Source organism: Lytechinus pictus, chromosome 2, assembly GCF_037042905.1.
Source record: "Lytechinus pictus isolate F3 Inbred chromosome 2, Lp3.0, whole genome shotgun sequence".
Lineage (NCBI taxonomy): Eukaryota > Metazoa > Echinodermata > Echinoidea > Temnopleuroida > Toxopneustidae > Lytechinus > Lytechinus pictus.
In genome coordinates, this window is record NC_087246.1 from 54,126,816 (window position 1) to 54,137,182 (window position 10,367).

The window sequence follows — 10,367 nt, forward strand, 5'->3', positions numbered from 1 at the left end:
AAAAGAAAAAAAATTGTTCACAATTTAACCGAACTATGAAAATACTTATATTGCAATATATCATGCAGACATGTATTAGATTCATGTCACGGTATTAGTAATAATAGTCGTTATCCTTATGACTAATCTATTTGAAATATATATTTTACAAATAACACCAATCATACCAATAGTGAGCATCCTACTAGGAAGTATTATAACAGTAACTCTTTCTTTTATTACAATTCTTTTTTACTGGTATACCACAAATGTAGAAATGAATAATAATTAAAACAGACGTTTCGATGAATGGCAGATAAAACAATGAATGGTGATTATTTAATTTTACAGGTATTCTACAGGTAACCAGAAAACACATTTAGAATTACCCTTTGAATTGTATGATATAATTACATGTTAAAATTGAGATAGGAATTGCTTATGTCTGAAAGGAGAATATGTGAATTTAACTGATGCGTTATTACACGTAAGCGTAGTTTGAGATGTCTGGGTTGCAGATCTCGAGATTTTTTTTCGTTGAGTGAAACATTTGTTTAATTACGCTTGCAAACATAATTAGAGTCCTCTTTTTATTTCTGTAGTCTAACACCATACACCTTTGTTGCTCAAGCCCCACCGTTTTCTCTTTTCTAGTTTGAAAAATAGGAGATATTGTCCTCATTATATTTGTGATAATCATGGGTGTAGAAACTAGTATTACAATTATTTAATTAAGTTGTTAATGTTTCACTTGCTATGATAAAGATATTTCAAATGAGAGAAAATGTATGATTGATGAAGACTAGGACTGCTTCTTTTCGAGCTAGATCGCATTAGCTGTTTGTCAACATGAGCCAGTATTGGTTTCTCGATGACAGGAGATATGGGGAATGACACTGCATGTTTATCACTCTCATCATTACCATGGTAATCCGCATCCTTAAATTGGAATTTCTGATTTGATGAAATTCGTCTTGAGCAGACGACCGACGATGGGGGTGTGCGTTCGACCTCGCGATCACGTGATTTAGCTAACCGCGCAACAAGGCTTTGTATTTTCTTATTTATCACGCTTCGAAGCTTTCTGTTTCATTTTTTAATGTGAACTCTATTGAGAATATTAAAAAAATATTGAAAACATCGAATTACTTAGTTCACATGATTAAAATTACTTTCACATATCAAATCCTAGTCAAGAAGACAATAATTCTTTACAATGCAGACTTTAATTTTTAATATACCGCAAGCTAGTAAAGTTATGTTTGTTGATTTATTTCTATTGCTTCATGGTATCACCGTGATATTTTTCTTTCTTTCTATCGAAAGAAAATTATTTGCATTATTTTCTGAGAGGTTTGTAAAAAAAATGCATTCCATTTGAAACTCGCGGAATTGTTTTTTTGCGTGATACGTCAATTCTTTCACTGCTTTCTCTTTTAGTTTTTGTCTTTCATTTTGTTCCCATATTTTTCCAATTTTCCCTTCATATTTTGAAAAGTGCAAGAACTCTTTTGTGGAGTCTAGCTCTGGGATACCCATTCAGACATGAACGCATTCAAATTTTAGGGGCGGAAGACGGTAAAATTGATGAAGACGACGGTTGGTCGACAACCGTCCCCCATAGCATAAAAAGTGAAGATCTTTCGGTTATGTCCTCATTACAATTCCTTTCCCTGATACCATATACTTTTCACTTTCTATCTCGATTTGCCAACCCAATCCCCTCTCTCTCCCTCTTTCTCTTCTTTCCCCATTCCTCACATTGTCCTCTCTTTATTATCTATTATGATATCATATCAGTGCACTTTTTCTCTTCTTGATACACTTTTTATTTCCTTTTAGATTGTACATGATATTTTTTCTATTATAGTTCGTCCACACACCCTCGCTCACACACACCCCCTCACACCCACACACACACACACGTTCTTACTTTATACAGGATTTGAGAATATACATTCTGTTTCGAGGTATTATATTCTGAAGAGTCTGTTAGGGCCTTTCCTCTCTACCTGCCCATTGTGTTTGAGGGTGTGCTGCGGCCTGGTATTGTATGTGGATGTGTGTGAGGCTGAGAGGGTGTGGGTGTGGGCGTGGATATGGATGTAGATATAAAGTGTGAGTGTGAGCTGGTGTGGGCGTGGGTAAGGATGATGTGTGTGAGTGTGAGGATGAGTGGGTGTGGGTTTGGATGGAGTTATATAGTGTGATGATGGGTGGGTGGGTGTGAGTGTGTGTGTAAGTGTGGAAGAGTGCGTGGGTGAGTGTGAGGTGTGGTTATCTCTCATTTTGTACATTTCCTTTCTTCTTCTCTCTCTTTCTCCATCCACATTTCCGCTCGTTTCCTTACCTTTCTTCACTTTCTTCATTCACGAGTTCGATATATCCCGTAAATTTCTATACCCGCTCCTTTCTTCTCGTATGACCCCTTTTAATTTTCAATTGAACCCAAGTGAGGTGCACTTCTGATCGCATGGTGACGCCATCAATTACAATCTTCCCAAAGTCTAGTCTACTATTTATATTTCCCTAATTGAATGGACAAATGTATAACTCCACGTCTATTTTCATTAGATGCAGCAGATAATTGCTGTCAAACTTTTGACTATGGTTAAAAATTGCATCATTGATGTATGGACTAATTTATTTACAATTAAGATATTTCTTTTCGAGAGTGGAACAGAATGTGATTTGCTTTAGTTAATTTTACAGTTATTTATCTGTTCCATGTTTTTAAAGAACTTTTGTTCATTTTTATTGGAAAGTATACTTTGAAAAACTATTAGGTTGGTTATTATATGAGGCTTCGGAAAGAAAACGAATAATGGTTGGTGGGTATATATCTATATATCACCCATTCTGATCGGATAGTTAGAAAAAAATTGATGACTTTTTTGTTAGATCAGCAGATACATCGTCATATAAAACAAACAAACTTCTGAACTTCCAAATTTTCACTCATTATTATCTTGAATTAGGTTAAATCAATTTCAAGGGGGTGGTGTATTAATTTCGAATCCTTTTGTTAATATATTCGTGCTCATTCGTCATGTTCTTTACACATTCATGATATTAAAACTTGTAGGTGTTTGTTCTGCCTTCCATTATGTCCATCATGTCGATATGTCTTCCCACATCCTCTAGAACCAATAAAAACTTTCTATCTAGATTCGACAGTGATGTTTAATGGTGGAATATACTTTTTGCATGGTTTAATCATCTCCACCCGTGAGATTGTGTGAACTCCTTTGCCCCCTTGCATACCTATCTACCAAGCATGTCTCCCTCGCAATTTGATGCTAGCTTTCTCCCTCAGTCTGCGTCTTCGCCTTTTGCACTTTTCATATTAACCATAGCACGCGAAGGAAATTGTATGCCAATTTTCTGAAAGTTCTGTGACAGATTGATTTGACCACCTACCAGAACAGGCCCGAAGATTTTTCCAAGTGATTTCGTTGACAGATCGCACATACAATCTTGGTGAAAATACAGAAAGGCGAATTTATACTGAGCTTATAGATATAGGCCTATTTGACGTGTTTTTGAATTTTTGGATCGAGAAGCATTGTTTTTGTTTTATATGAACACGGAAATCCATACAAATAAAGAAGACAATTAACAGCAGAAGTAGTAGTAGCAATAGAAGTAGTAGTAGTAGTAGTAGTCGCAGAAGTAGTATATTCAACATCACACGGAAGATATTCACAACTTATTAGCTTTTATTAAATTGGTTATCGAATCTGTGAACCATATGACCACAGCCACAGTGATCACTTTTTTATATTCTAGCATTTAATATTTTCCCTCAGAACTGTGCGCTTCCGTAAAAGATAAAATACTTGGGGGAAAATGTCATTCCGTCGGGAAAAAAATGTTAGAAAAAAACATCTAGTAGGCAATATCTGTAAAATAATATTAAATGCTTCTAATTACATTCTAATTCGTAAAAATTAAAATAGGTGAAGGATCAGACAAGAATATATATATTACTGAACATAATTACGATGAAGTTGAATTCAAATATCATAAACATACACTTTTGTTTCAGAATTTGGTTCGAATACTTAGGCCTACCTGTAAAGCTATTTTTTGGGATGCTGAGTATGTTTTACACAGCATCCCCTGGAAATTTAATAGGTTGTTATGTTCAAATGTAGATATTTGACAAAAATTACCTTAATTTTTTTGCTTGTCATCTTTTTAAATCAACATACCCTCTTCAAAAATCGTTTCCAAGCCCCTGCATGAAGCGTTGTGCACTCAAAAAAAAATATTGGGTATAAGTGCTCCATGAGGGTAATGACGTGTCCAACCAACATTGGGCATTTTTATTTTTTCCAGTGTGATGAAAATTTTGCCCATTCTAAAGTAATTGCTGCTTATTTTTTAACCTTAATGTACAGTATGCTTCCCGATTGGGTAAAATACTGCCCCAAATTGGTTGGACACACACCCTCGTGGTGGTAAAAATTCTACCCAATATTTTTTTACAGTGCCCCCCCCCCCCCCCGAAATTGAGAAATGAAGAAAAAGTGTAGAGTATCCGCCCTTGTCCCCTGATGTCGCCTGTGCTTACCCCTCCCTTATTTCCCCCTTCCTGTCCTCCCTATATCTGTTCCACCACCCCTCCCCCATCGACCCCACCCCTCCGTACGATCCTCAGGGGAGAAAGGCCGCGCGTCATCAGAGGGCTCTAAGCCCGAAATGGAGTTCGGATGCTGGTCGATGGAATCCCAGCCCGGGGGCATCCCCTCTTATTGCCCCGGTTCGGGACCTAGACTTGACAAGTGATGGGTGCAAAGAGAGGTAAGTTAAGGGAACCTGTCTTCACCTCTTCCTCCTCAATCCATCTCCATCTTTCACCCTTTCATGCCCACTTAGACTTCATCAAGCCGTTCGAGTTTTGTTAATATCCATTTTCTAAAACATGACTAATTTCTTTTCAGTTTTATTTTTTAAATGGATATTTTGTTTTCCGATTCGGCACCACACTTCTCCTACAAATGACTTACTTATAGATGTCGGTTATTCCTGCACTTCTTGTTAATTCATTATTGAAATTTATTATTACAGAGACATTGGAAGGATAACCTTTATTTTAAATAATCATTTTTATAACTGAAGTGTCATTGTGTTTACTATAAATGGAGAAAGTTTCAGAGCTAAACACATTCAAATGGATTCTCTCACAAGGCTAAACAAATACCCGGTTAAATGTTTTTTCGCTCCATATTTTACACCTGCAATGCCAAATGATTAGTTTTCTTTTTTTGAAAATGTTGATCGTGGTCGACTGGAACGAGCCTAAGTTTATCTCTGACTTGTTTTGCTATCATTCACATCCACCATCCTCTTCCCTCAAGCTAAACCAAGAGAGTGCAATGACATCTCGCATGAACTTTCTTGGTCCTTCGAAAAGAAGAGTCCCAAACTCTTCTTCAAGTCTTATACAGTTTGAACCTAACATCGCATGGCCAAGTCAGACAGAGTTTTAATTGACAATCATCAATCCACAGTCCCACTTTCCCTTGATTGTCCTGAGTGTCTCAGACGATTCAGGATATAGCAGGAAAATGAGTTAATGGAAATGCGTTTTGGCCGAGCCAAATATTTTTCTGAAAATATTTTATTTTAGAAAACAAAATAACATACAAGATGATACAGTCGTGATAAGAACATAAAATTTCCCTAATCGTGAAAACGAATTCGTATTCAAATGACTCTAATATATGTATTAATTAGATAACTCTGTATGTAATCAACAGGAGCTAAGGATTTAGCCCCCACCCCTTACTTACACACACCCTCACACACTCACACCCCACACGCGCACACACGTCGCCCCCCACACACACACTTCTTAGTGCGGCCTCTGATAAACATATTGTGCGGAATTTTGATAAATCTAAGACAAGTTGGTGTGCAGGGTTTGAAGAAGCACAGTGGGCTTACACTGCAAATACGACGGTGTTTAAACTACATGGTGTTAGTTCGACACACGGCCACGGGAAAATGTTTTATTTACAGGGGGTGCTTATCTAAATTTGACAAGCAAAAAACAAACAAACAAACCAAAAAAGATCACTTTGGTCCCGATAAATTTGACAAGCAATTAAAAAGGGGGTTTCTGTACAAAATGTAGATCAGTTTTGGTTACATTTCTGCATTTTGTCACACCTACAAGAATTCCAGGGGCTGCTGCATATGGAGAATGAGACACGCATCACCCAACATCAGGAACAACTTTGGGGTGCTGAAGTATATACCCCAGCACCCCCGCTTCCCAAGGCCATGGATTGACACCCAATTGTGATATTTTGTTATTATATTGATACTATTTTGTGTTATATTTAAACTCAATCATGTCAATGGTGTATGTTAACACATTATGGGTGTGGTGCTCTCATAACACCGACAGGCGTTGTTTTTAAAAGGGTAAGTTCACCCTGACGAAAAGTTTATTGTAAAAATAGCATGAAAAAATACATTAAAAAATATTGGCGAAGGTTAAGGAAAAATCCATTAAGATTAAGAAATGCATTAGAAATTTAAGTTTTACATTTGTGACGTCATGTACGAGCAGCTGCTCCATATGTAATGTAATATAAAATGCATAAATTTCAATTTTTTAATAGTTCATGATGTGAAATAATGTGTCTGTTTATATAATATTAAAAGTATGATAAAACCCATTTTCACTTTTTTTTTTAAATGAAATTTTATTAATTGGTCAATTTCACGATACATGTGAAGGTGCTTGTATGTTACGTCACAAATCAAAACATTAAAGTTCTAATAACTTTTTAAATCTTTGATGGATTTTCCTCAAACCTTCACCAATATTTCCTATCATTATTTTTTCTGCTATTTTGACAATAAATTTTTCAGGGTGAACTTCCCCTTTAACGCCATAATATTTGCAATTTATTAGTTAGTTTCCGTATTTAGATCACTTTGTATAAAAAAAACAAAGATCATAGCAATTTACAACTAGCAAGAACATTTTATCCTTTACTGTAAGTAGCAAAATATAGAAAATGAATAACACGAATGATTTATGTGATAGGGATATGGGTTTCCCTGCTTGTGACACGCTTTGCGCTTGAAAGGAAGATGCACGCGTAGACCATGTTGATAATAATTTCGATATTCTTATTCCACAGTAATCTATTCAAATAGTTTACTATTGATATATATAAATATATATATATATATATATATATATTCATTTATCCATTTATTTATTTGGAATAGTACAGCATCGAATTTGCATTCACTGTTATTTATGACATAAAATGACGCCAATGATGACACATATAAAGCTGTCAAGAATCCCAAGTATGTTGGCATCATATTCGTCTTGGCAATCTCTTGTATACGATTGTTCCCGTGATGACGAATATGGCCCCCTTTTCACTCTAAATTTCTCCTTTTTCTGGGAGGTCAACCTGGCCCGGTCTCATTGCCCTGGTTTCATCTTAGCTAAGTCACAGACGGTCTTAATCCACCAAGTTGAAAGACAAGTCGCACTTAGTAGCCGGTCACTGACAACAGCCCAAGACACTCTGAGCGATATTCGAGTCGAGAGGAGAAACTAAGCGTGGCCGGGCGAGGTGACGATCAGGTGTTGAAACTTGGCGAACCCACAAAAGCAGATGGCATCGGAAAAGTACAAACCAACCAAAATAAAGGAGAACTCTTTCGGGTCTTGACCTAGATGCAGAAAGTTTTTGGGAAATGAAATGGCCTGCGAAGAGAAACGATTGAAAGAATGGAAAAGGAAAGCATAAATAAAGAAATAAAGGAATAAGTTTAAAACGTACAAAATGCAATCAGTCGTAGTTTATTTTTTTTTATTTGTATCGTTCTCTTTTATGAAATTATTTTTTGAACGATCTGTATGATCAGTCAATTATGGAATTTGTCACTACTTGTGAGCTCTGTTTCTGTTTTTTCAATGCCTTCCTTTTTTCAATCATAATACAAAACATATTTCTAATAGTGACGTTATAGAGCTACTATATCAAAGTCATTCTTCGTGTCAGTGAAGCTCCAACAGCAAAAGCCCGTAATATAAACTAGTAATGATAAATCCGATTCCTTTAATAATAACATTATGTACATTAAGAATTAGTCCTGAAAATGAAAAAAAAAACGAAATGAAGTGGGATTTAGAGGGGGGAAGAGTTTTAATTAATTGCGGTATTTTTCTTTTACTCTTGGAATCCGCATCCACTTCATTGAAATTGGCGATGAGGATATTCCATTTATCATGCTTAGGTTTGGGCTTACTCCATCCAGATGCCCATCGATTTCTGCGTAAGAAAGTGTTAAAAGAATGTCTTTCTTTCATGTTGTCCGGCTGCGATTCGAACCCTCAATCCCGTAACGAATTGGCCATCACATGAATGAACCACAGAAACTCATAATAGCAGTCAAATACACTGGCGTATGAATGGGGGATGGAGGCAATTGAACCGCCGCAGTGACACCCCTCCCCCCAAAAAAAAAATGAGAAGAATAAAGACAATGTCAACCATTACCACACAATGGAGAATTGAGCACCTAACTACAGATTGGAAGCAAGGGAGAAAAAATGCTATTGGTGATTGGTGGGGGTGGGTTAGTCGTAGCAATAGCGAAAAGGGGTTGCTGTCCTTTTCTAACACTTCCGGTTGCTGGTGTTTTTAAGGAAAACCTCGAAGTCAAAATCTTACCTCCAAGGCGATAAAGCAAAAGATGGAGATGGATGGCAGCTCAGGAGATTGACGTAGAATATGGAATGTTGGAAAGGTGACTGAGGGGGGGGGGGGAGTATAAAAAGAGGAATATCAAGAGCGAGAGAAGTGGGTAGGGGCTAGGACAGGGAAAAAAGGGAATTGTACAGAGAAAAAAGGGAGAGAGAAATATTCAAATATGAATAAGAGACAGGAAGAGTATAGGAAATAAAAGCGAATACAAAGTTACAGAAATAGAGACGGAGGCAGAGAGATATAGAGAGAGAGGGGGGGGGGAGATGAGAGAAATAGGGGGTGGATGATCCGATGCTATCGGGAGATTATATTATAAGGTATATGGCAGATAGATAACCCAAATATATAGTTAAATGAAGACTTAAAAAATAATAAATTCATTTCAGATCAATAAAAGAGGCGAGGAAAGCTAAAATGTAATAAATGGTAAAATTAGCATGTTTATTCCTTTTGAAGATTGTATTTGTTTATATTTTGATATCCCGATTGTCTGGTCTCCTCTTTAATCTCTATGCCTCCGTCACTATGCATCATAATTTGATATTTGAATTTTTCGGCGAAAATTGCAAAATTTCCCCAAATAAACAAATTTGGTTACACACACACACACACCCCACACCCTCACACACAATATTCAAATGAGAAAAAAAAACAACAACGATAACTACATTAAACTTATTCTACTTCACGCATTTACAAACGCATGTCAAAAACTGTTTTGCTCCTGAACTCACAATGAAACAGAAAAAAATAGCATAAGTCATTTTATGCTTTTCCCCTTTTGTAAGGCTCCTGGCAATCTCTCGCCAATAAAAAAAAACGAAGCCCAATTTGGGCTTACATGGGTGTCAAAGGAAATAATAAAATTATAAAACCACTGATATAATAGTCCCAATACAATGGTCGAAATGTGTGGTTTATTATCCTGTCACGTATTTAGAAACGATGTGGAAATAGTGTTCTTTGACAGAGGCACAAAGGGCAATATACCTGAATAGGGATTTTCGTCTAAAATGAAGTGATAATTGTTAAAAGCAGGTAGACTGCATTGTAAAGGTTGCGGTTGTAAAAATTCTAAGACAGAATTCTGACACCTTCCGGATTTTGTCTGAGCAGAATTGAACGAACATGGACTCTAGATAAGGTTAATCATTTGTTTGATAGAAGCCCCCCCCCCCTAAAAAAATCTCTAAATGGGGGAAAATAGGAGTTTCGGTGATTGTATTTTTCATTGATACCAATGCGTATCGCCTGCTTGTGGTCGTGCATATACGGCTTCAAAATGGAAATGTATGATTGCAAATTTTGGTTATCAACTAATGTTTTTCAAATGTGTCGGAGCTGCCAGAATTAAGACATCTAAGAAGTTGGTAATGGACTAATTACCTTTAAGCATGTTAAGATGAAAAGAAAAAATAAATACTATCCCGTTGACGAAAATTACTCTGATAACAAATACTATCAGTAACTGCACTAAAGTATGGCTTTGCAATGGCTGATATATAATTCTGTATTTTGTTATTGATAATAGCTTTATGTAATTGGAGGGCTTATAGTGAACGACTTTCTTATCGAAATATTGAATAGTCACGTCAAAATATTTTTGAATGACAAATACCACGATAGTAGCATTTT